We start from the raw sequence: 22,915 nt of genomic DNA on the forward strand, positions 1-22,915 counted from the left end.
ATAGATTTCGTCTTTAGGGGAACGAGCTTCAACTTGATTAATCAGCTAATCAAATGTCTTTGTTTAATTTTAGTTACCTTATCAACTCAAAGCAAGACTTTCCAGAGCACACCATCTGTGTAAACATATCAGTTATAGGTGAGGGAAGACAGCTTCCTCTCTGCGCAGGAGTCTTTGCTTAATTTCTTTTTTTTTTTTTAAATTATGGCTCAGCTAAAGGACACATCACGTGATATTTTTCTATCTGCATTTCCTTTTAACAAAAAAAGACACTTACATTTTTGAATGCTAGATTAGTATTAATGATTAGCTAGGTAATTGCAGTCAGAGAGCATGTCAGACAGAAATAGCTGAGTGAAGGTCCCGAGGCAGGAAGGAATGTGAAAGGTTGTTATACTTGGACAGAAGAGCATGAGGGGGAGAGTGGGAAGAGAGACTGGAGAGATAAGCAGGGGCCAGATTATGCAGAGTTTTGAGGCCATAATAAGAATTTGGAAATTTATCATAACAGCTGTCAAAAGGTTTAAAGCAGAGAAATGATATGATCAGATGTGCATTTTAAGACAATGTGTTGGAGGGAGTAGATATAGGAATTTTTGTTAGAAAGTGACTGTGTTAGTCTGTATGGCTTGGACTAGGCTAGTCATGATGGTTAAAATAGAGAAAGGGGGAATGGATTTGAAAGAGATTTAAGAGGTAGGTTTCATTGACGTGGTGATTAATGGGTCCCAACAAGAGAGGAAAATTCACAAAGGTTGGCCATGTTTGTTGGTTGTGCCATTTGCTTTGACTGGAAACACTGGAGAAGAAGCAGGTTTGGGTCAAGCTCACTTTTGTTCATATTGAGCTTGAAGCTCTGTGAGACCTTGAAAAGGAGAGGTCAAGTAGGCAGGTCTGGAACTCAAAAAGCATACCTGGGTACAATTTTTAAGTTTAATGTTTATCGGTATCTAGGTGGTACTTGAAGCAATGAATATACTTGAGATTTCTTAAGATGGTACGAAGTCAGAAGAGAGCAGGCCTGAGATAGTCCCACATTGCTGCAAGTTTTAAAGGCCCAGTATAGGAGAAAGCTAATAAAAAAGCCTGAAAAGCAAACAACCAGAAAAATGAGAAAAGAGTAACTGGAAGAATTCCAGTTCTATGTCCAAAAACACGTTGTGGGACAAATTTCTAAATAATTGCTGAGAACGTTTGAGGAATCTCAAATTTCTCTTCCAGTTACAGAGAGATACATTGTGACAAATCAGCCACCCGTCATCCACACGGCTGGTTTTGTGGAAGAGTTGTGCCAGAATACAAGTCTGCTTTCTCTTCGTGCGGAACTCTTTCTTCTCTACAACAATCTAATAGCCACTCTTTAGTACCTCTACTCAAAACTTTGTCAGAAAGTCAGTGAAAGGGTATAACACTTTGGAAGAATGGAAATGCTAAATGGCAATTGGCAGAGGAGGTAGGCTTCAGAATTCCTAATTCACATTTGAGCTATAGAATGTCCCCAGGTGGCTCTGCTATCTCCCACTTGTTGCCCAATGGGAAAAGGAGATTAAATTACTCCTGGAACAGAGTTCAGGAAACAATATGCCTGGAGTCTACCTGGCCGCCAGAGGGCTCCAACCATACAGGTGGTTGTCACAGAGTTCCCAGAGCCTACAACAGTGTGTTTCAAAGACTATCTGTGAAACTAATGTATTTTTGTGCATTTCAGTCTTACAATAGAGTTAGTGTTAGAAACACTGGCTGAGAAAAAAATAGGTGAAGTGATTATATTTCCCTCTGCTTGGAGGTCTTTTCCCAACTGCATATAATTTACACAGGTTGGCAACTTACAAAATTCTTCGTTAGCAAATTATAGTGTACAATTACTTCTTAACTCTGTTTGTCTTTGTTTCTTTACCCTCTTGTTCATGGGAACAATTTCATCCTGCTTTCCTTCTTCATGAAGTTTGCAAAGACAAAAAAGAAAGTAAACCAAAGCAGAATATGGGAAGCCCTGCTCTTTTCCACCCTTATCCTACTAGTCTACCGGAAACACTTTCCTAAATGCTTCTTAAAACATATAAATGTAATACAAAGTTATTTTCAGAGTCCCAAATCAGGACCTATGCTCTAACAACGAAACACAATTTTTAAAAGTGAGATAGGTTGTCATCATGTATTGCCCCCAAACTCCTCAAGGATAGGCCAACCATATCAGAATGCATGAGATTTGCAGCCCATCTACTGCAAGTTTTTGAACAATTTTTTGAGTGGCCTTGGGATGCACATTTAGGGATGGGACTGGATGAACTGAAAGAGGCAGCCTGTGAGTTTAACCTTTCCACTCCATCTCTGGGTTATACCTACTGGACTGATATCTTGGGATTCCCGGGTATAGAGAGTTGATTCTGGCTGCATATCCCTCTTTGCTCTAAGAAAGGTGAGTCCTCTAGGCAGAGAGTGAGATAAGAGCTTTTCCTGTTTTCTTTTTAAAATAAGTTGGTTCTTCTTTAGAATTAGAGTGTTTAAAATTCCCAGCAGATCTCTAGAGAGTATATTTACCAGCAACTCACAACTTCACTGACATGCCCCCCGCCCAGTCTTCAGGGGATTACAGAGGAGAGCAGGCCCACCATTCAAGCTGACAGCCAGGTGGTATGGCCTGGACAACCCAAGATAGGTAGAACCTCATTTGGACCTGTCGTACAGGCAGCAATATGTGCACATAGAGAGTTATTGTGTAGCCTCTTTCCTCGTCTCTTAGTGATGAAACAGAATCGCACTAATAACATCAGAATGCTATCCAGTCAATGGATGAGCTACACATATTTCTGTCTGATGGATTTCTCTTTATTTTATCATTGCCAGCTCATTTAGGAGTGTCACTTAGGACTTCCATGTTTGTCATTTCTGTACATATTTTGGGGCACCAAAATAAATCATACAATATAAATGAATACTTTGAACTGATTCATATTTGTTAATCTCCTTACTAAATGTGATATTACACTATATTCGATGCTATTTAAAAAATTTACAAAGCGTGTTTCAAACTCTCTTTTGACAAAAGATCATAATCAGATAGTTCACTTGATTTCGGGGTTTTACTCTGTACATTTTGCTTTAATCAATTGACGTCACCTTTGATCTGACAAAATTTTGAAATAAACTAGAATATATAAACAGAGGAATCAAATATCTCCTCCTAAAAGCCACTGCTGGGATGTCTCCCAAATCCGTCTTGATTGCCAACAGAGGCATTAATCAAACACAGTTTGAGGGACACGAAAGAGAAGAATATTTTGGGTAATTGAAATAGCCGGTGGTGGATATCCCTTGCTAATTACAGTACAAATAGAAAGTTTTAAAAATTGGCAAGAGCATCATCTCTCAACAGTTTCTTTTACCCATTAAAAACTTTGGCATTGGGGTAATGGGACTCTAAGGAAGATTTCTCTGCACTGCCCCATCTGTTTTATTTTCTTCTACCTTTTCCATAAATTAATCATGAATGAATTTTTGGAGTCACTAGTAAAGACTAAGATGGATGTTTCCATTCGTAACTCTGGTCTCATTTCTTCATAAAGTTTTTGTTAGTTTTCAAGTAAAACTTGTTCATGTAAGATGTGCGGGCTGTGAAGGAGGGGGAAAGGGTAGGGAAGAAGAGGGAAAAGTTGGCAGGGAAGAGGAGGGGGTGGTGAGTTACCATCTCAAGAAGACTTTCTACTTAAAGAAAATGCTGTAGTCCTAACAGAAAATGAATCATGTGTAAACGGGAATGACATCATAAATCATTTCTCTTCTTACAAATGTCCAAAGCCACAGAGTCTGTCTGCTGCTGTATCTATTCTAAATCAAGCTCACGTGGAATATTCCGTGGGCTAACTGTGCCAAAGAGAATCTGACAATAATACACATTGATTTGGTCAGTGGAATATATGCTACCACAAAAATTGAGACAGATTGGGCAGTAATAAACTCTGGAGTTATGCCGTTTATAATTCTTTGTGCTTCTATTAAATATTATGCATGGATCCTTATATTAGTTCCAATTGAATGTTATGGTGAAGCACTGACTGAGTAGATTTGTTTGCCATGTGGGGTATAGGCATCTGTTGAATATCAGGGAATGTAATCAAGTGATTTGCCAAGAACTCCATCAGAGATGTGTCTTGTGCATTTTTCTGAGTTGAGAACACCATCTAAAGTACACTGACCTACAGTAGAACAGTTATATATCTGAATTGGGGAGCACAATGACCAGCCCAAGCAGTTAAACTGTCATAAATGTACTGCTACATTTCTCATTTATCACAATTCCAATATGACTTATAATTCACTTTCAGAACTTTGAAATCCCAACTCAAACTATCTTTGAATTTGATTTTTTTCATATCTCAGGACTCAAGGGGCTGATGTGAATTTGGAATAAAGTATAAAGTGAGTGTGTATATTCTTTAAAAACAAGAGAACACACTTTAGTAGGAAGGATCTGTGACTCGAAACTATCCTAGCCTAGAATGCAATAGTATGACAGTCCAGAAATTGAGACTTAGTCCATATAGGACCAAAGAATGAGTTTTTGTTGTTTAATTTAGTCCATAGTCCAGATAGCCTTTCTAGACATGAAATTTAAGAAACATATACTGTTTCCATCATACTGTCATATAGATGCAACTACAATCTGATCTGGGCAACAGAAATATTGCACTGAATTAGAGTGGCACTTTTGGTCCACCTTTGTTTAAAGTTGTCCAGGGTTTTGAAATAAATCTATTTTTTGCACGTGTATGTTTTCTATTTCTCTGTCTTGCAGCTACGTGTAAACATCTAGTCATATAATTGTGTTTTAGAGGTGAAATTTAGTTTCATACATAATCTGTCTGACGGCTGATTTCAGCATTATGTGGAGTGAAGTGGTTGGTAGCTTTAAGTATATATTTTCTTGTCCTAACACAGGACAGTGTGGGATACAGCTTCACCGTGATCCTGTGCCTCTTGTCATGAGGAGTGGCCATCCACCCCAGTGTAGTTCTGCCAGAGATTGTGGCTCTCCAGTTCTTTCCTGGGCCTAGAGAAACTTGCCTTCCCTTTGAAGGAAATATGTGTCATGTAGTGTCAGATTCTCCACTCAGCTAGGGCAACCCTCTGAGAAATTATGAAGCAGACCATGTGCCTTCAAAATGCTCATCTCTTTTCCTGTGCCTCTTCTGTGCATCCACGCCTGCCAGGCAACAGTCTCCTCATGCGCCACTACAGTATTCTTGTCAGAAAGGAAAGGTGATGTAAAAACCCATTCCTGGCTAAGCTGGTGGAGGCTAGACCTGTTTACCCTATCCCAGAGGGAAGAGGGCTGCCCAGGAGAGGGTCATCCAAAGCGTGGGCCCATGTAGACCATGTAATTTCCTTTATTACAACTCCTATTGTACTGTATTGTCTTCTTCCCCAGTGGACTATGACCGCGTCATAAGTAGGGTCCATGATTTAGTCTTTTTTTACATCTCTAGCATCAGCACAAGGTCAAGGTTAAAGTGGGGCTTCATTACTGTTTGAATAAACAAACAAATGAATGATCTCTAATGCCAATTTCAGACAGAAATCTCCATAGCCCACCTCAAATACTTTCATAATTGTGCTCTTTTATTTCATGTTCTGCAACTACCCCTTACCGTTGCTCCAGTGCGAATGCTCAGCAGAATCCATATCACTTTGCTACCTGTGGCCGACTTTGGCTGTTTTCCCAGGCCAGGGAAAAAATGAGTCAAGAATGAGAAGAAACTGTTTCCTATTTTGTCCTAAATAGGAGTGCATTTCTGAGTTTCCTCTTGGTTAGGAAATAGAGACTATACATAAGACCACATGACAGCCAAAAAATTGCTGTGAAGGAAACGAGTTGATATATCTGATTATGGGCCCTCATTTCTTAATTGTCTACAGCTCATCATCATTTTGTTTTCTGTTTGACTTGAGTTCTGTTTCTTTTCATATAAAGCAGAGGTTGGCAAATTATGACCCTTGGGCCAAATATGACATGGTGCCTATTTTTTGTCAATAAAGTTTTATTGCAACGTATCCTCTCATTTGTTTTCTCCCTACAGTAGCAAAGTTGAGTAGTTGTGTTAGTGACCCTATATGCATGGAAAGCCTAAAATACGTACTATCTGTGCATGTACTGTCTGTATATGTACTTAGAGAAAAAGTTTGCCAATCCCTGATATACAGTAAATCTAGTATCAAAATATTTGTATTGATTTTTGACTTCTTTGACCTTTTCAAGGAAGATTTCACACCAAAGTGTAATGCTTATGGAGTGAAGGCTCAGGCAGTCCATGGTCAAATTCTAGTTTCACTTCTTGACCTCATACTTGGCCTCATACAGACACCATGGGGATGTCTGCTCAGATCTCCTCCAAGAGAACCTGCTTCAGGGAGCATAACTGTTAACAATCTCCAGATACCAAACCTCTGGATTCAGCACCGTGCTGGTGCTGAGGCCAGGTTTCCTTCCGACTGCTTCAAGCTGATAACTATACATAACAGGGCTAATGGTGATGCCCCATTTCTGTCTGACCCAGGAATCTCCCAGTGAGCATGTTCACTTAGGGATGCCCCATTGGCCTGGCTGAAGCTGTCAGAACTGCACTGTAGTCTGAGCTCTTCCTACTCAATCCTTTCTTCCTTCTCTCCTTTCACAGTGTCCAACCTGCATCACGGTCTGAAGATGCTCCACACCTACTCCTGCTCCCTTTATTTCATTTTGCGCAGGTATTTCCTCCAGTAAATCTCTTGTGCATCTAAAGCTGTCTCAGTTTCTGCTTCTTGGGGGACCAAAACTGAAACATTATTTACCCTTCTGGGCTTTAATTTCCTCATTTATAAAGGGAAGCTAGAAATGCTAAAAGCATCATAGAGTTTTTGTAAGGATTAAGAAAATAATGTAGGCAACATTTGGAGCAGTTTTGGCATGGTTCTTGGCACCCACCACACATACCCTCTACATCCATGGCCTTTGGGATAGCCAGTTACTGCCTGTAAGGCCCCCTCCTTGCCTCTTCTTCACCACGTGGGACTGCTCTCTGACCCCGCGGGCATGAACGTTCTTTCCCCTATTCCAAGCTCTTTTCAAAATTAACAACACGTCTTTTCAGAGAGTGATCATAGCGTAACACTGGACAGAAGTGACATGCATGACATATTTTCTGACTTATACGGCATGAAGCTCCATTAACCTAGTCTCAAATAATTATGTGTCTAAACAAACGATGAATAGAAATTTAAAAGGACGCCTCATCCCACTCACCACTCGTATATATATTTGCTTGGACTTTTTTAGCGATAGAAGTAATAGGATGGAGGGTGAAGTCATTTAGGATTAAAAATGCAGTTCTGTCCTCGAAAGCCTGACAGTAACTTTGATGACACATTTCCTGAGACAAACAGAAACTCTCCTGAGCCTACCATGAAAAGCTTGTAGGTTCAAAGCAGTGAAATCCCATGCCCCCTTTACAGTTAATCACAGCAAAAACTTCTTGAAGCTTTGCCAAAGGGTGATTGAATATCTCAGGCACACAAAGGGGCAGTTCGCTTCTCTCCATCCTGGGACTGTGTTCATCTGGTCTGAGATGACAGAAGCGGTGCTCTCCAGGAGTCTCTGCATACCCCTACTTTCCCTCCCTCATGCCCAGGTTGGAAGACAATTATTGAGTTATGACTTTTTACCCTACTCTCTGCCTAAGGTGACTCAGCAATCAAATTGGGACAGTGGCATTGCTGAAAGTTGATTAAAATTGGAAAAATAGTGAATAGAGGTTAAAAGAAGTCACCAAATGTTCCTCATGACATTTTTTTGCATGACTACTTAGGTCATTTACTGGCAAATGTAATAGTCAGATTTAAAGTACCAGATAGATATGCATACTATATACAGCGGGATATTAAAATAAAATGTATTCTATGTTGTTAGTTGGCTTCCAAGCAAAAATGGAAGTGGTTTGAATTAAGAATTTGCGTTACCCTTCAACAGACCAATATTTAACGGTGAACAAGCTTTCCTCCTTGGTAAAGTGATTCACTAGACATTAGTTTGTCAAAACTGCTTACTGCATTTGTTTAAAATTCAAAAGTTCTTTTAAAGTTTTAATTCAAAACAGATCATCCAGCTTCACCTCCCCCTGCCTCCCCTCCACTTTTATAACCCTCTGGGTCTTGGTTGACTGAAAGGCCCTTGCATATACTCTTAAATATTCTGACTCCACAACCTCACCTCCCATCATGCCCTCTGTGAGCTCCAGGAGCAGCGGTGCACTTCATCAAACACACGGGCTATCACTCAATTTCTGGGTCTCCACATGTGAAGCTTCCTGTGCTGGAGAACCTGCTCTCTCTTATTCCTTTTTACTCTCATCCCCAGCCATCTCCATCACTTTCTCCTGAATAAAATTTCCTTGTTTCCTTGTCTTTCCTGACTCCACTTAGTTATCACTTCCCTTGAGCTGTTTTATTAGACCCTTCTAGCATGAATCAGAGACCTTACGTGGTTAGCAAACTATGGCCAAATCTGCTCACCAATGGTTTTTGTAAAGAAAGTCTTATTGGAACACAGCTATCACCACAGTTTATAAATTGTTTATTTCTGTTTTCTTGCTACAATGGCAGAGTTAAATAGCTGAGACAGAGACCATTTAGTTAGCAAAACTGAAATATTTACTCTCTGTCCCTTTACGAAAAAATATTTGCCAACCTCTGATCCATATCTTTTGGAATCTGGGTGTTTTGGAGACTGGAAACCTTATAGGCAAACATACAACTCTATAATGGAGAGGAAGAGGTGAGGATTTGAGTCATTAAAACTTTTACTTTGCAGTTTTTTTTTTAATAAAAAGGGAAGCGACTACTTTAAAATATGATTCACCAGAAGTTAATGTACAATTAGTATTTCAGGGAAGTATCTATTATACAGAACGAGCTATATACTAATTAAAGGAGAGGCAGTCTCTAGCTTTTATTTCTACAGGCAACTCTGTCTTTTCTATTAAATTGGGGATATCTGGGGACATTTAAAAAATTCTCACATACACATTTTTATTGTGGTAAAATATATATTACGTAAGATAGAATTTTCCATTTTAACCATTTCTAAGTGGACAGTTCAGTGACGTTAAGTACATTCCCATTTTTTGTGCAGCCATCGCCACCATCCATCTTCAGAACTTTCTTCAACTTTCAAAACTGAAACTCCATACACATTAAAAAATAACTCCTTATTGCCTCCTTCCCCCAGCACCTGCAACCACCATTCTACCTTCCGTCTCTAGGAACTTGACTACTCTAGGTACTTCATATAATTAGAATTGTATAGTGTTTGTCCTTTTATGCCTGGCTTGTTTCACTTAATATCCTTGAGGTTCATCCACTTTGTAGATGTGCTAGCAGTTACTTCCTTTTTAAGACTGAATAATATTTCACTGTGTGTTTATACCACATTTTGTTTATCCATTCATTTATTGAAGGACATTTGGGTTGATTACACCTTTTGGCTTTTGTGAATAATGCTGCTAAGACCAAGGCTGTACAAATGTTTATTCAAGTCCCTTTCAATTCTTTTGAGTATATATCCAGAAGTGGAATTGCTGGACCATATGTTAATTCTATTTTTAATTTTTTTGAGGAAGTTCCATACCATTTTCCATCGTGGATGTGCCATTTGACATTCACGCCAGCAGTGCGCAGGGATTCTAATTTCTCCATATCCCTGTCAACACTTACATTCTGTTTTTTGAATAGCCATTCTAATGGGTACGAAGTGGTATCTCATTGTGGTTTTGATTTGCATTTCCCTAATGATTAGTGATTTGAGCATCTTTTCATGTGCTTATTGGCCATTTGTGTATCTTCTTTGGGAAATACTTATTCATATCTTTTGCCCATTTTTAATCAGATTGTTTTTTGTTATTGTGGAGTTGTAGGAGTTCTTTATGTATTTTGGATATTAATTTCTTATCAGATATATGATTTGCAAATATTTTCCCCCATTTGATGGTTTCTTTTTCACTCTATTGATTGTCTCCTTTGATGCACAGAAGCTTTTAATTGTGATGTAGTCCAATTTATCCTTTTTTTTTCTTTTGTTGTCTTTGCTTTTGCTGTCATATGCAAGAAATCATTGCCAAATCCAATGCCATAAAGTTTTTCCCCTATGTTTTCTTCTAAGAGTTTTATAGTTTTAGTTCTTACATTTAAGTCTTCGATCCAATTTGTGCTAATTTTTGTTTAAGACAAGGGTCTACTTTCATTCTTTTGCATGTGGACATCTAGTTTTCCCAGCACAATTTTTTGCAAAGACTGTCTTTTTCTCATCGAATGGTCTTGGTACACTTGTCAAAAATTGTTTGACCATATATGTGAGGATTTGTTTCTGGGCTCTCTGTTTCATTCCATTGGTCCATATGTCTGTCTTTATGCCAGTAGCACACAGTACCACAGTGTTTTTCTTACTGTAGCTTGTAGTAAGTTTTGAAATAAGAAAGTGTGAGATCTCCAATTTGGTTCTTCTTTTTCCAGATTATTTTGGCTATTCAGGGTCCCTTGAGATTCTACATGAATTTCAGGACGGATTTCTCTATTTCTGTAAGAAATGTCATTGGGTTAAATATACTTTTTCTGAAAGAACATCTACTACATGCACCAAAATCTTCCCTCTGTTTCTTTCCCAATGTGTGACTTCAGCATTTTCTTGTATTCTGCCCAACTAATGATATTTTATTTGCCTGTCATGTAGTCCCTGTGCCTTGTCTAAATTAGAGTGGTGGACCCAAGAGATCAGGTTGGCATCACTTTCCTTGGGCAGCCACTTCTCAGTTGGGTTGCCATCACTCTTTGGAAGCTTTTTCCTTCTCTCTGTGCAAACAGACCATAGGCCTCTGGCCCCCCACATCTCTCTGCTGCTGGATGGAGCGTGAGAAACTCTCACTCATGGTTGATGTAAACATGGTCATATGGCTAATAATGCCTCTGTGTAGCTGGTAGGAACGCAGCTGGAAAATATAAAGATTCAGCCTTTCTCTGCCAACTGGATTTTAATGACCAAACCACAGAGGTTTGGACTATTTAAATAAAATAGGACAAATGGAAGAAAATCTAATATCCCTCCAAAAAAAAAATCCCACGTGATTTGTAATCTGCAGGACTGTAAAACCAACGTTATATTTGAGAGGAAAAAAAGTGGAAACATTTCTTGGATATGCACAGCAGACACTATTTGGAGTTTCAGTATTTGACCCAATAAACTGTATTATTAAAAATTTGCAGGCAGAAATCTCTTCCTTTTTCCTTTTGGAGGTTTGGTTTGGTTTTATTTTTTTAGCTGTCTTCCAAAAGGAATTCCAAAGTTTTTTGACAATTTTATCATTTCTGACTTAAGCCTGTTGCAAATCTCTCTGAAACAACTAGGCCCAAGGGTGGCTCAGGCAGCTGCCTGAATTCCACGCAAATGTAAAAAGTCTCTTCCATTTTAAGTGCTATACTTTGTCGTAATAGAATCCAGATGCTTAAACCATTCAAAGATTACCTTTTACAGTGTGAACAGAAGCATGAATGTAAGTGTTATGTTAAAATGTAGTTAGATTCCAATTGTACTAAGCTTTTTGAGTGTAGCTTCTGAAGGAGAGTTGAGGCAGAGAAGCCTAGGGAAAAGGGAACCAAAAAAAGTGGGCCTGGGAATATCTTCTAGTGCAATCACTGGAGAGAGTCATAATCAGATTAAGCTGCTGCAGAGTATACATAATTAACAGCAAAAGAGACCAAGAGGCTTCTTTTGAGACTGCTGTAATAAACTCAACAAGCAGGAGCCAGGTTTCTCCTCTTGTGTAATTCAAAGGGAATTCCCATTATGAGGCGAAACTGAGCCCCCACAACTCAATACTCTGTCAGCTACTGTAACTTATCTTTACTTCCCAGTGGAGTGAGAAGGGAAGTTTCCTATAGTTTCTTACATGTTGTACATGTAGTGCAGGTGAGCTCTCAAAGTCTCATACCATTTAATTTACTGTTGATACGCTGACACATTCCCTGGTTTCACATCCACGTTCAGGGATGGCTACACACACAGCAACATGCATCAACACCCAATTGTCATGTCAGAATAAGTGACTCACTTTTTCAGCCATCAGAATGCCCGATGACCCAGCGATAGACTCATCCATGGTACAGCCGACATAAAAGTTTGCATGGTACAAACTGCCCAATTGTTTTTGCCTTTAGGACAAAATGTTGGGGCACTACTTGCAGATTCTTAGTGATCAGTCTGTGAATGGTTGAGCAGATTGCTTTCCTAGAAAAAAAATGGGTACGAATAATTTTTACCATTTTGTATTTTCAGGTGTCATCAAAGGACATGCATGATATATTCACATGGTTTGTGAAATTGTTTTGGCTATGTCAGAATTGAGAGTTCATATTAGAGACCAATGATAAAGAATCCTACTAAAGGTCAAAAAAGGTGGCCTTCTGAATTGAGAGATTTCTGCTGAGATTCCAGTTACTTCACTAGGGATCATGGTTGCCTCATTCAGAAAATGAGGAAGTTGGACAAGATTTCTAAGCTCTCCACTGCTTTTAATATTTTATGTTTCTAAAATCCTCAAATCAGGATAGATTCTCTGCATAGGAAGAGAAGTATTTTTTATAAATATGATCACAAAAGTTCGATGTCCCAAAAGCTTTAAGCTCCTATTGCCTTGCCTGCTGGGTTGCTTGAATTTCTGTCAGGAGAGTAGTCCTTTGGAATAAGATAGGTACTGTATCTTCAGAAGATTTGATTGAAAATGTAGTTGTGCTATCTGGGTAGGGTAGGACTAAGTTAATGTGGAACTGGATCCTTAGAGATGGAGCTGAGGAACCAGTAGTCCAGGTATTCAAAGAACGAGGATACTTGATGGAAAGGTCAGATAGTTGGCTTCAGACATTGGTGGTGGAGGAGGCTGTGAAAGTGGGAGTACCTAAAAATATTTATTATTAATATTATTTTTATTGTTGCGACTTCTTCGTGAATTTAATAGTATCCATACAAAGCAGCCAAAAGTTACTGATAGAAAGTTTTAGTCAATGAACTTGTCTTGTTCTCGGGAAAAGCAGAATAAATTTACATCCCAATGTCTCCAGGAGGGCAGTCCTTCCTCCCATGTGGTCGTTTCTGTACTATCTGAGGAAGCCTGTTCCTTCCTAAGGGACACAAAGACAAGTGCTTGGTGGAGACCAAAACCTGGTAGGGAAACAAAGAGTTTGGGTCCACAGATCATGCTTCTATTTAGGCCTTTGAGTTGTGACTCCAGATAATGCATACCTACAGTTCAGTGCTGGAAGAAAGGCTGGGGTGAGGAAATCCATCTTTGTTGATCAACATCTTTCTGCCCAGAACTTTTCTAGGTGTTTTCAGTAGGTATTTAAGGTCCAGAGAAATTAAGCAATATGCCCAAGACGATACAGTCAGGAATTGATGTTCCTAGAAGCCTGAGAAAGAGGTCAGAAAGTTAGAGTAGTCAACTGTGTTAGTACAAATTCATTTATTGGCCCTTTATCTATTTTAAGTATTTGGAAAAAATTAGTGACGGCTCTGCTCCCTTCATCAGTGCAGAAACCCATCTGCTGGGGTAGTATGTCCTATGGAGAAGCTTAGAAGGAGGGGTGTTGGAAATTATTGCTTCCCTAGAGATATAGCCAAGATATTTCTTCTCTAAAACACGGATCTGAGAGGCTGTTCACATTCTCAGAAGTGTGGTGCCAGCTTTGGACTCAAAGCTCTTCACAATATGGCCCCAGACCAATCGCCAAGTTTCATTTGCAGCCTTCTCTCTCCCTATGCTGCTTGGTGGTGCCCATCAAAGTTGGTACTTTCATGCTCCTTTATGTGATGGGACAAAATATTTTAATCTGTGGGAGTCCACAGCCTTCCTGCAGAGAGGAGACTTGATATCACTTCTTCCCCCATTTTGGAGGGCCATTCTGTTTCTGGATTTGGGAATGTAGAACTGGGATATGGGGCAATAGGCAAGTGCATCAAGTACTGGGAAAAAAGGGGATGGAAAGAAAAGTCCAAGTCCTCTGAATCAAGCCCCAGGAGAAAAGGAACCAGAGCTGAATAGGGTCAACAATCATAGAGCTTGCAGTGAGAGGAAATGGAGAAAATGGAAGAGGGAGAAGAGGGAGAGATGGATGAGAGAGAGAGAATTCTTCTCAGGCAGGAGAATGGGAGCTTCCTCAAGTTGTAAAGACCTGGAGGACTGGACAGCCTTGGGGATTTTGAGATCTCCTTTAATGTTTTTAAGAGCTGCAAGTCAAGATGAAAATTTCTGCTCTTAGTATGCTCCTCGGAATGTGGCTCATCCCAGGACTGACCCACTGAGTCATAGTCACACTCGCCATTGCTTATGATTTTCCTCTGCATTAAATACCTTTCTTTTTTCTACCAGCAATAGTTTACTTTCCCTTCAAAGGCAGGCTCAAATATGATTTCCTTAGAGTATTTCCCATTGCACCACTCTACCTTGGTCCAACCAATCAGTCCTCCCTAAGCACTCCAGAAGCATTTTTCATTATTTTTAAATTTTTATATTTATTTATTTCCCTTGGAGAAGTCAGTTTATTTGCATAGTTTCCAGAAATTTGATTTAGAAATCATTTAAAACTTTTTAACTAATTTTTATTTCCAGCAAAGCTTCATGCTAATAGTTTTAAAAGTCAAGGAGAAGTAAACAATTTATAAAGTCATATGTACCATACCCCACCCCTCCGTACCCCTAGTCCTGCTTCTCAGAGGCAAGCCCTGTACTTGTGTTTTTGGTTTGTTTATTTCTATTTTTTTTAAATTTTTAATGATAATCAGAAGTACTTTTTAAGTTACCTCAATTATGGTACTTATTACAGTCTGGCACTTTATATATGAGGATACATTTGTCTTGTTCATATGCTTTCACTCCAACAGTTTTGTATTCCTAGATAGTATTTTGCAAGGTGCCTTGAGTGTTGCATATGACAGGATATATTGCACTGAATTGAATAAATCCAGATTCAGTCTGGTCCCAATCAATCCAAATATTCAAGTTTGTGCTGTACACTGGCTTTGATGCACTAACATTCACACACAAGGTTTAAAATATTTTATACAACTAGAATATAGAGTGTTAGTAGAATTCATTTTTTTTCCATCCTTTTATATGCATGAAGACAGAATGCTGATGCGACAATTTATAAGTCTAAAGTAGTCTTTTTTATTGTCTCCATTTCATACGTGTCTGAATCTGTTATTTGGGAAGGTTATATAAAAGAAACAAAAAGAATATTTAAAAAATATTGTCCCATTTTATTTGGTTTCATTACTAAGGAGATTTGTATGCCCACCCTGTTCAAAGTTAAATGAGCCTGCTCAAATCCTTTTGAGGCTTAAGTGGAATATAAATAAAGAAAGAAGGAACACACTCTCTGTTCTTGCTGGGAAAAATATTTGTGTGGTGCCAGGTTTGTGATAGTAAAATGAAGTGATTCACCGGGTCATTACAGGGACTGCTATCCAAACTCTGTTTTTGCTTAATGATGTAGATACTTCAGGATTGTTACACTTTGAATTATACACATGATTGCTTCAATTCTCCTTTTTATTTTGGATAATTGAAAACCTTGTCTTTGGGACCACAGCAGACACTGTTGGTGGCCTCGCCAGCAGCCTTAATCCCGTTTTTTCTTTCTGACAGAGCTCTCCAGCCCCCGCCATGTTTTCACTTGGGAATCCACTGCTCTCTCATGTGATTCAGAAGGAGTGACTATCTCCAGGTCAGGAGTAAAGTTAAAATGAATATGCCAATAGTAATTGGCCTCAGCATGGTCAGAGATGTAATTCTGGCCAGGGAGACACAGGGATAGTCTTCTGGAGGGTAGCTGGGAAAGATTTCCTTTACTCCTAAGTTATAACAAAAATGATAAAAGGAAGAAGCTATCTTTACACATTGTATTGCCTGGTTTTGATGATTGGAACTACCTAAGAACAAAGCTGACATGCTGAGGATGACAGAATAAAAAATGTGGAAAGATTCGGCATCCTTGATATTGTCTTTGCATGCCAAATTATGCGGTCCCAGGGTTACTCGACCTTAGTGTTAAATGCTGGGTGAGACGAAGAATGTACTTCATTGTCTAAGACAGATAGGCTTCTATTGTTTGTTATTTGCTGCCAAAGGCCTGGTAACTGATCTAGAGAAATAGGGATATAAGAGAAGTAGAAAGATGTAGTTTTTATCAGATTATAATTTCATTAGAGAGTAAATCCAAAAAGGAAATGAATAAAGAAAAATCATAAAGTCATAAATCAAAGAGAGGATCTTAACTGTTTTTGTCCATTTGAACACTTGTTTGTATGATTAAGTCTGTGTCTTCCTTCCCAGACAAATATTTTTAAATAAATAAAATGCAAAGACTCACACACACAAAAAAATATTTAAAGTTTCCTAGATTAAGAACTTCAGAAGGATACATAATTCTATATGACACTTAGCGTTCTTTTTCATGGAATTAAGCTCTCAGAATCAGCATGACTTGTGTGCCCAAGCCCAGTGACAACTTGTTCCATGGCTAAAAAGTGAAAATTTCAGTCAAACCAATTATCTTGTGTTTCAAACAATAGTATAACAAATTTAACTTAAAAGATTCAACTAAATGTAATCAAGTTATTTTCCCATATACACACTACCAAAGTCATTACCAAGTGACAAGAAATTATTTTATTTTCCCATTTTTTGAGTATAAAGACACTCATAAATAAAGGAAGTGTACTTCTGTCTGCTTTAGCTGAAGGAGCTGTGTAGTAAAGTATGTTATCGGTCACATGTATATGCTATCTCTCCTCCCCCATTTATGAGGACTATGCACATGAGTTTTTTTCCCTAATAGCCTCTTTGTGGGGAGATTATACTTCCTGCCCCAATGATATCAAGCTTGACCATATGACTTGATTTGGCCAACAGAATATGAGCAGAAGTGAAGTGTACCACTTCCCAGCTGAGCTTTAGAGCAATTATTGTGGTTCTACCATCATTCTTTTCCCTCTGTCATGAGAATATGATGTACCAGATAGGGGTCCCTCCTTTCGTCTGGATCCTAGAATGATGAGGACACATGGAACAGAAACTGGTCCATAGGTGACAGGTCACACGAGCAAGAAATACACCTTTGTAGTTATAAGTCACTTAGATTTTGGAGTTGTTTATCACCAAAACAAAACTTAATGAGAAGTAATTAATACTAGTTGACATTTATGAGGAATCATTTTGATTTCTCCACAATTATCGTCTTTTCTGTTACCTTGCCAAATTCGTCATATTTCTAACTCCTTTTTGGTATCAGATATATTGTTTCTCAAACTGCAGCAGATTGGACTTTTAAATTTTTTAGTAAGATTTCCTTTCTCCCTGCTTTCAGGTTAGTGAGTTGTACAGCTATTATCTTTATTAGACAAGATTTGAGTGGGTGGGAAATTGGTTATACGGTTAGATAGATCACTCCCACCATGGCAACGTGATGTGGACTTAGCCTGAAGCCAACATGTCTAGATGAAACCTTTTGGTTGGAGAATTAACTAACCAGAATTGAGATAAGGCCATATGAACAAAATAAAAAGTCTGGATTAAAATTTAAAATGTAGTCAATCATCTTGATATTTTTTATTGTCAACACACCCAACCTCCAGATACTGAAGTTTAAAGTTATCATCATAGATGGTCTTAGCCATATTGGCTGAAAGTTTATGGCTTCACTAGATCACAGCTGAGGCTCCCAGAGAAGCCATCAAGACAAAGATAACAATTTTCTAAGAATAAGGGAAAATTTTTAAGTTGAAATTTCACTGCTGTCCTGGGAGGTGCTGGCCCTGATTTTCATTTATCATGGTCACATCTGTGCTTCTGACTTGTTTGATAGTCCTTCTTTTATGACTAAACATGAAAGGAATTTTGGTTTGGTGGAATGCTGTCAAGAAAAGAGAAGAGGGGGTCTGTTCTGGCACCATTCCCAGGTCTAAACTTGGAGGTATCCAGGGAAGAGCTGTTATTAATTGACATTGACAGTCAAATAAAATAGATCAACTCCTGGTGATCCAAGGCTCTTTATTCAAGTTCCAGGCATCATAGGTTCTTCTATTCCTCTTGCTTGAAGCTTTCCCTTGTGTCATTTTGTTCTTTATTAACACTTCTGTCAGAAAAGTAGAAAGTGTTTGCCTAACTTTGTTAAGTAGCTCAGGCAATAAATTAGCACGGAGGATGCTAAACCATTGAGATTTGAAAATTGTAGATTAATGTCATGTGTGAAAGTGTGCTGCTCATTAAGTAATGGCTGAAAATCACTCACATAGACACAACTAACCTCCTTCTACCTTGCCCAACTGATGGTCACTTACTCATCTTTTAGGAAATGATTCCAGGATCACCTTTCTGTGAATCCTTTCCAAACTCTTAGTCAATTGATGTATGCTTCTTCTGGACAATTTTAGGACCCTGTACATACCTTCATCATACTTTCACTGCAGCACTGTTGTATTGTGCTGGCTTGTTTGATATATAAATACAGTGAAAAAATAAAAAATAAATATGATATCTAATGCAACTATTAGATTTTCCACCAAACACATATAAACGAATCTAAACAGATTGTTTAAACACTTTTTGAATATAGAAGCACCACATTTAACTGAATTTTCCAACTTTTTTCCTGTCAGTTGGTTGTGGTGGTTTCATATAGATATAGCTTAAATAGACAACTTGACTCTTGGTGGAATTTATAAAAATGATACCCTGATTAGCTCAGGAACCTAAAATTAAAGACAATATACTTTATGCGGCTCCAATACAAATTCATATGTGAATAAACTCAAATAGAGACTATTTGATGATAATTGTTCATGAAAGAGGAAAGAATGATTCTTCTATAGAAGTGAGATTTACTTTCTCTTATTTAAATTCTGACTTGTTTGTTCAAAAATATTTATTGAACCATTCCTCTGTGCTTGGAATATTAAGGGGTTTACATTTTATCAAGGGAAAACAAACTAAAAAGTAATCAGAAAATCAAGATCAGATGGTGATAAGATCTCTGAAGACAGTACAAACAGCAGGATGGAAAAAATGACTGAGAAGCTGTGGCTGCTTTAGAGTGATTGATCAGGGAAGGCATAGCCCAAGGAAATCACATTTCAATTGATCTTGGAATAATACAAAGGTGCCAGCTATAGAAAGACAAGATCAGAGGTTGGCACGCAAAGGTCAAAAGGTGAAAAGCAGAATGTATTAGGGAACGGAAGGTAGGTGGATTGTGGAAGTTGGTGCTTTGGGCTGCAAGTAACAATACTCAATGCAAACAGATTTAAACACTAAGGAATATTTATTATTACACGTAAGAACGTAGAGTCAGAGTTTAGTTATTCACTTGCTCAATGACATTATCAAGAACCTAGTTCCTTTCAGCACCAGTCTGTCTTTGTTCTTTGTCTACGTCTCCTTATGGTCACAAGATGAATCCGTAGTTCTGACCAGGAATCACATGTTGACCAAGCAATGTTTAGCTGAAGAAGAGATCATCTAAACCTATTTGGTTCATTTTAAGGGGTAATTTTACCAAAATTCTCTTCCCCTGTGGCCCATTTGAATAGAATCAGACCAAATTTCAGGACCTAAGTCAATTACTGTCTGGAAGACTGGGATTACCATAAAGAGCTTAGAGTAGTCAGGAGTTTCCCCCTAAACCATGTAAATCTAGATGTTACCTTCACTGAGTAGTATCAGAAAAACAAACACCACGGAGTTCTGCTAACAAAGAAGAAAAAGCAGAGTGGACACTGGGCACTTCAGTGTCTGCTCAGTAGGTCAGTGTGGCTAGAATTAGGTGAGTGAGAGAAAGAGGAGGTCAAAATGAAGTTGGAAAAGTGGATAGGGGCCAGTTTATGTGGAGCCTTCCAGACCATGGTAAGAAGGGTAAGTTTCACTTATTCTAGGGGAAATGGGAAACCGCTGAATGAGAAAAACATGATCAGGTTTGCACTTTTAAAATCTCTTATGTAGATCTGCACTGTCTGACACATAGTGTGAGCCACATAGGTAATTTTCAATTTTTTAATAGCTACATTAACAAAGGTAAAGAAAAGGGTAAACCTAATCTTAACCTGTTTTATTTAACCTCTATCTCAAAAATATCTCTTCAACATGTAACCAATATAATACAAAAATTTATCAATCAGAAATGCTGCCATTTGTGACAACATGGATGGACCTTGAGGACATTATGCGAAATGAAGTAAACTAAGCAGAGAAAGACGAATATTACGTGGTATCACTTATTTGAGGAAAACTTAGAAACAGAGTTATAAGAGTGGTTGTCAGGGGCCTGGGAGTGGGAGAAGTTAGGAGAGGTTGGTAAAGGGTACAAACTTTCAGCTATAGGATGAATAAGATCTGAGGATTTAAGGTAGTACATAGTGAGTAGAATTGATACACTGTATTATATCATTGAAATTTGCTAAGAGAGTAGAACTTAAATGTTCTCACCAAAATAATAATAATATTAAATAAATAAATCTGTGAGGTGATGGGTGTGTCAATTAACTAGATGCTAAATGGTAGGAACCCTTTCATAATGTACATGTATGTCAAATTACCACAATGTACACTTTAAATATACTTTTATTAGTTAATTATACCTTAATGAAGCTAAAAAAAAAGTAGAAAAAATTATCAATTAAGTATTTTACCTACTTTTTCTTTTTTGTAGTATTAAGTCTTCAAAATGTAGTATGTACTAGCCACATTTCAAATGCTTAATGGCTGCATGTAGCTAGTGGCTACTGTTTTGGACAGCACCAGTGTAGATAATGAGTTATGGAGCGGCAAGAGAGGAAGCAGGGAGTAGACAATCATGGCAAGAGTCCTGGAATGAGACAGTGGTGTCTTGTCTGTGAACAAGAGATGAAGTCAATGACTTTGATGGATATACATTTGGACATAAAGACAATTAGGCTTGCTATTATTTCTGCTGTTTACTAGCTGTGTGATCTTGGACAAACGACTTAACCTCTTAAAGACCAGGTTTTTCCTTTGTCAGATAGGAATAATATAGCATTCCTCTCCTACAGTTGAGAGAGTGGGATGAGATAATCCAGGGAAAGCACTTATCAGACTCCTGGAACAGATTCAGCTGTTGTGTTTTTTTTTGAAGATTGGAAACTGAGCTAACATTTGTTGCCAATCTTTTATTTTTTCTCTTCTTCTTCTTTTCCCCAAAGCCCCCCAGTACACAGTTGCATATCCCAGTTGTGAGTTCCTCTGGTTGTGCTATGTGGGATGCTGCCTCAGCATGGCTCAAAGAGTGGTGCTAGGTCTGCACCCAGGATCCGAACTGATGAAACCCCAGGCCACTGGAGAGTGCGCAAACTTAACCACTCGGCCACGGGACTGGCCTCAGATTCAGCTCTTTGAAACATGTGAAAGTAGTGTAAATGAAGAACTCTAAGACATCAGAGGAGGCAGAGAGTATTTCTGAAGGTAGTGATCGAAGAAAGTCACTTTTAAACAGAGCCATGAAGGATAAGCAGACTCGAGACAGGCAGATGTGACAGAAGCAGGTGCCTCAGAAGGAGGTACGGAGGTAGCAAATCTCAAGGTCCATGTAGGAAGCGGCCAGTAGTTAGATTGGGACCAAAAGAAGGTTAAGTACAGGAGAGCAATGAGAGATATGGTTGAAAACGGATATGGCATGGAATAATCAGAACCACAGCTAAAAAGTGAAATTTTATCATACAAGTAATGAGAAGTTTTGTTCTATTTTAATCAGAGTCGTGACATCAGAGGGCTATTTTAGGAAGATCAACCAGTTCAGTAGTGCTCAAGAGAAATTAGAGAAAGAAAATATTACACTCAGGAGAACTAATCAAGAGGCTATTGTGATTGTCCAGGCCTGAGACAAAGGAATGGGATAGACAGATGAATGCAAAAAATATTCTGGAGAAACATTTTATTGCTACATTGTTTTTTATTCCTTTGTCCCAAATTCTTTGTAGAACTCCAATTTTGCTTACATAACACCAAGTTCTTCATTGTTTTCAAAAGTTAAAGGCCATGCAGACCCACAGAACAAACATATCTAATGCAAGTGTTAAAAATGGGTAAAAAAGAGGGGCCAGCCTAGTGGTGCAGTGGTTAAGTTTGCACGTTCCGCTTTGGCGGCCCAGGGTTTGCCGGTTTGGATCCCCAGTGTGGACGTGGCACCGCTTGTCAAGCCATGTCCCACATATAAAGTAGAGGAAGATGGACAAGGATGTTAGCTCAGGGCCAGTCTTCCTCAGCAAAAAGAGGAGGATTGGCAGCAGATGTTAGCTCAGGGCTAATCTTCCTCAAAAGAAAAGGGCAAAAAAAGATTTAAAAGTAAGATTTATCCAGCACTGTTGGGAAATTAATTATCCATATAAGTTAATCTTCCAGGTCACTGAAGCTTTTTTCTTTAAACACCAAATATTTTAAAATTTTAATTATTTTGGTTGTCTACACGTCTAGTTTAACATGTTGTGTAGCAACTGGCTAGTAATGGAACAGCATGGAAAACTCATGTGCATGTGTATGTATGCGTGTGGTAACTTATTTTAATGGAAACAGCAAGAGATTTGGGTTAGAAATAGATGTACTATCCTCTTGCTGTGTGACCTTGGACAAGCCGCTTCGTATCTCTGGATTTCAGAAAGAGGAGATTGAAGTAAAAGATCTCAGAGTCTTCTTCCTGCTATGACATTCTGTTAATCTATCAAAACAGAGAAGAGAGAGAAGTTTCAAGGGGATTAACATTTCATTTTGGTATCCCTTAGTACATTACTGGCTTGAGAAAACTGGCCAAAATAGAAGGACAAAGCATGCATGCA

At 38.5% G+C, this 22,915-nt stretch overlaps 1 long non-coding RNA gene across 1 annotated transcript; it reads right to left on the bottom strand.

Moving 5' to 3' along the window:
• Positions 1-8,933: 8,933 nt before the first annotated feature.
• On the bottom strand, positions 8,934-13,902 carry LOC138921603 (uncharacterized). The gene is made up of 3 exons (XR_011434299.1): positions 13,319-13,902; positions 12,132-12,307; positions 8,934-10,603 (listed from the first exon to the last, which is right to left on the bottom strand). It is a non-coding gene; the product is annotated as an uncharacterized lncRNA (long non-coding RNA).
• Between the last annotated feature and the right edge of the window lie 9,013 nt (positions 13,903-22,915).

The sequence above is a fragment of the Equus caballus genome, chromosome 30 (genome assembly GCF_041296265.1).
Source record: "Equus caballus isolate H_3958 breed thoroughbred chromosome 30, TB-T2T, whole genome shotgun sequence".
Lineage (NCBI taxonomy): Eukaryota > Metazoa > Chordata > Mammalia > Perissodactyla > Equidae > Equus > Equus caballus.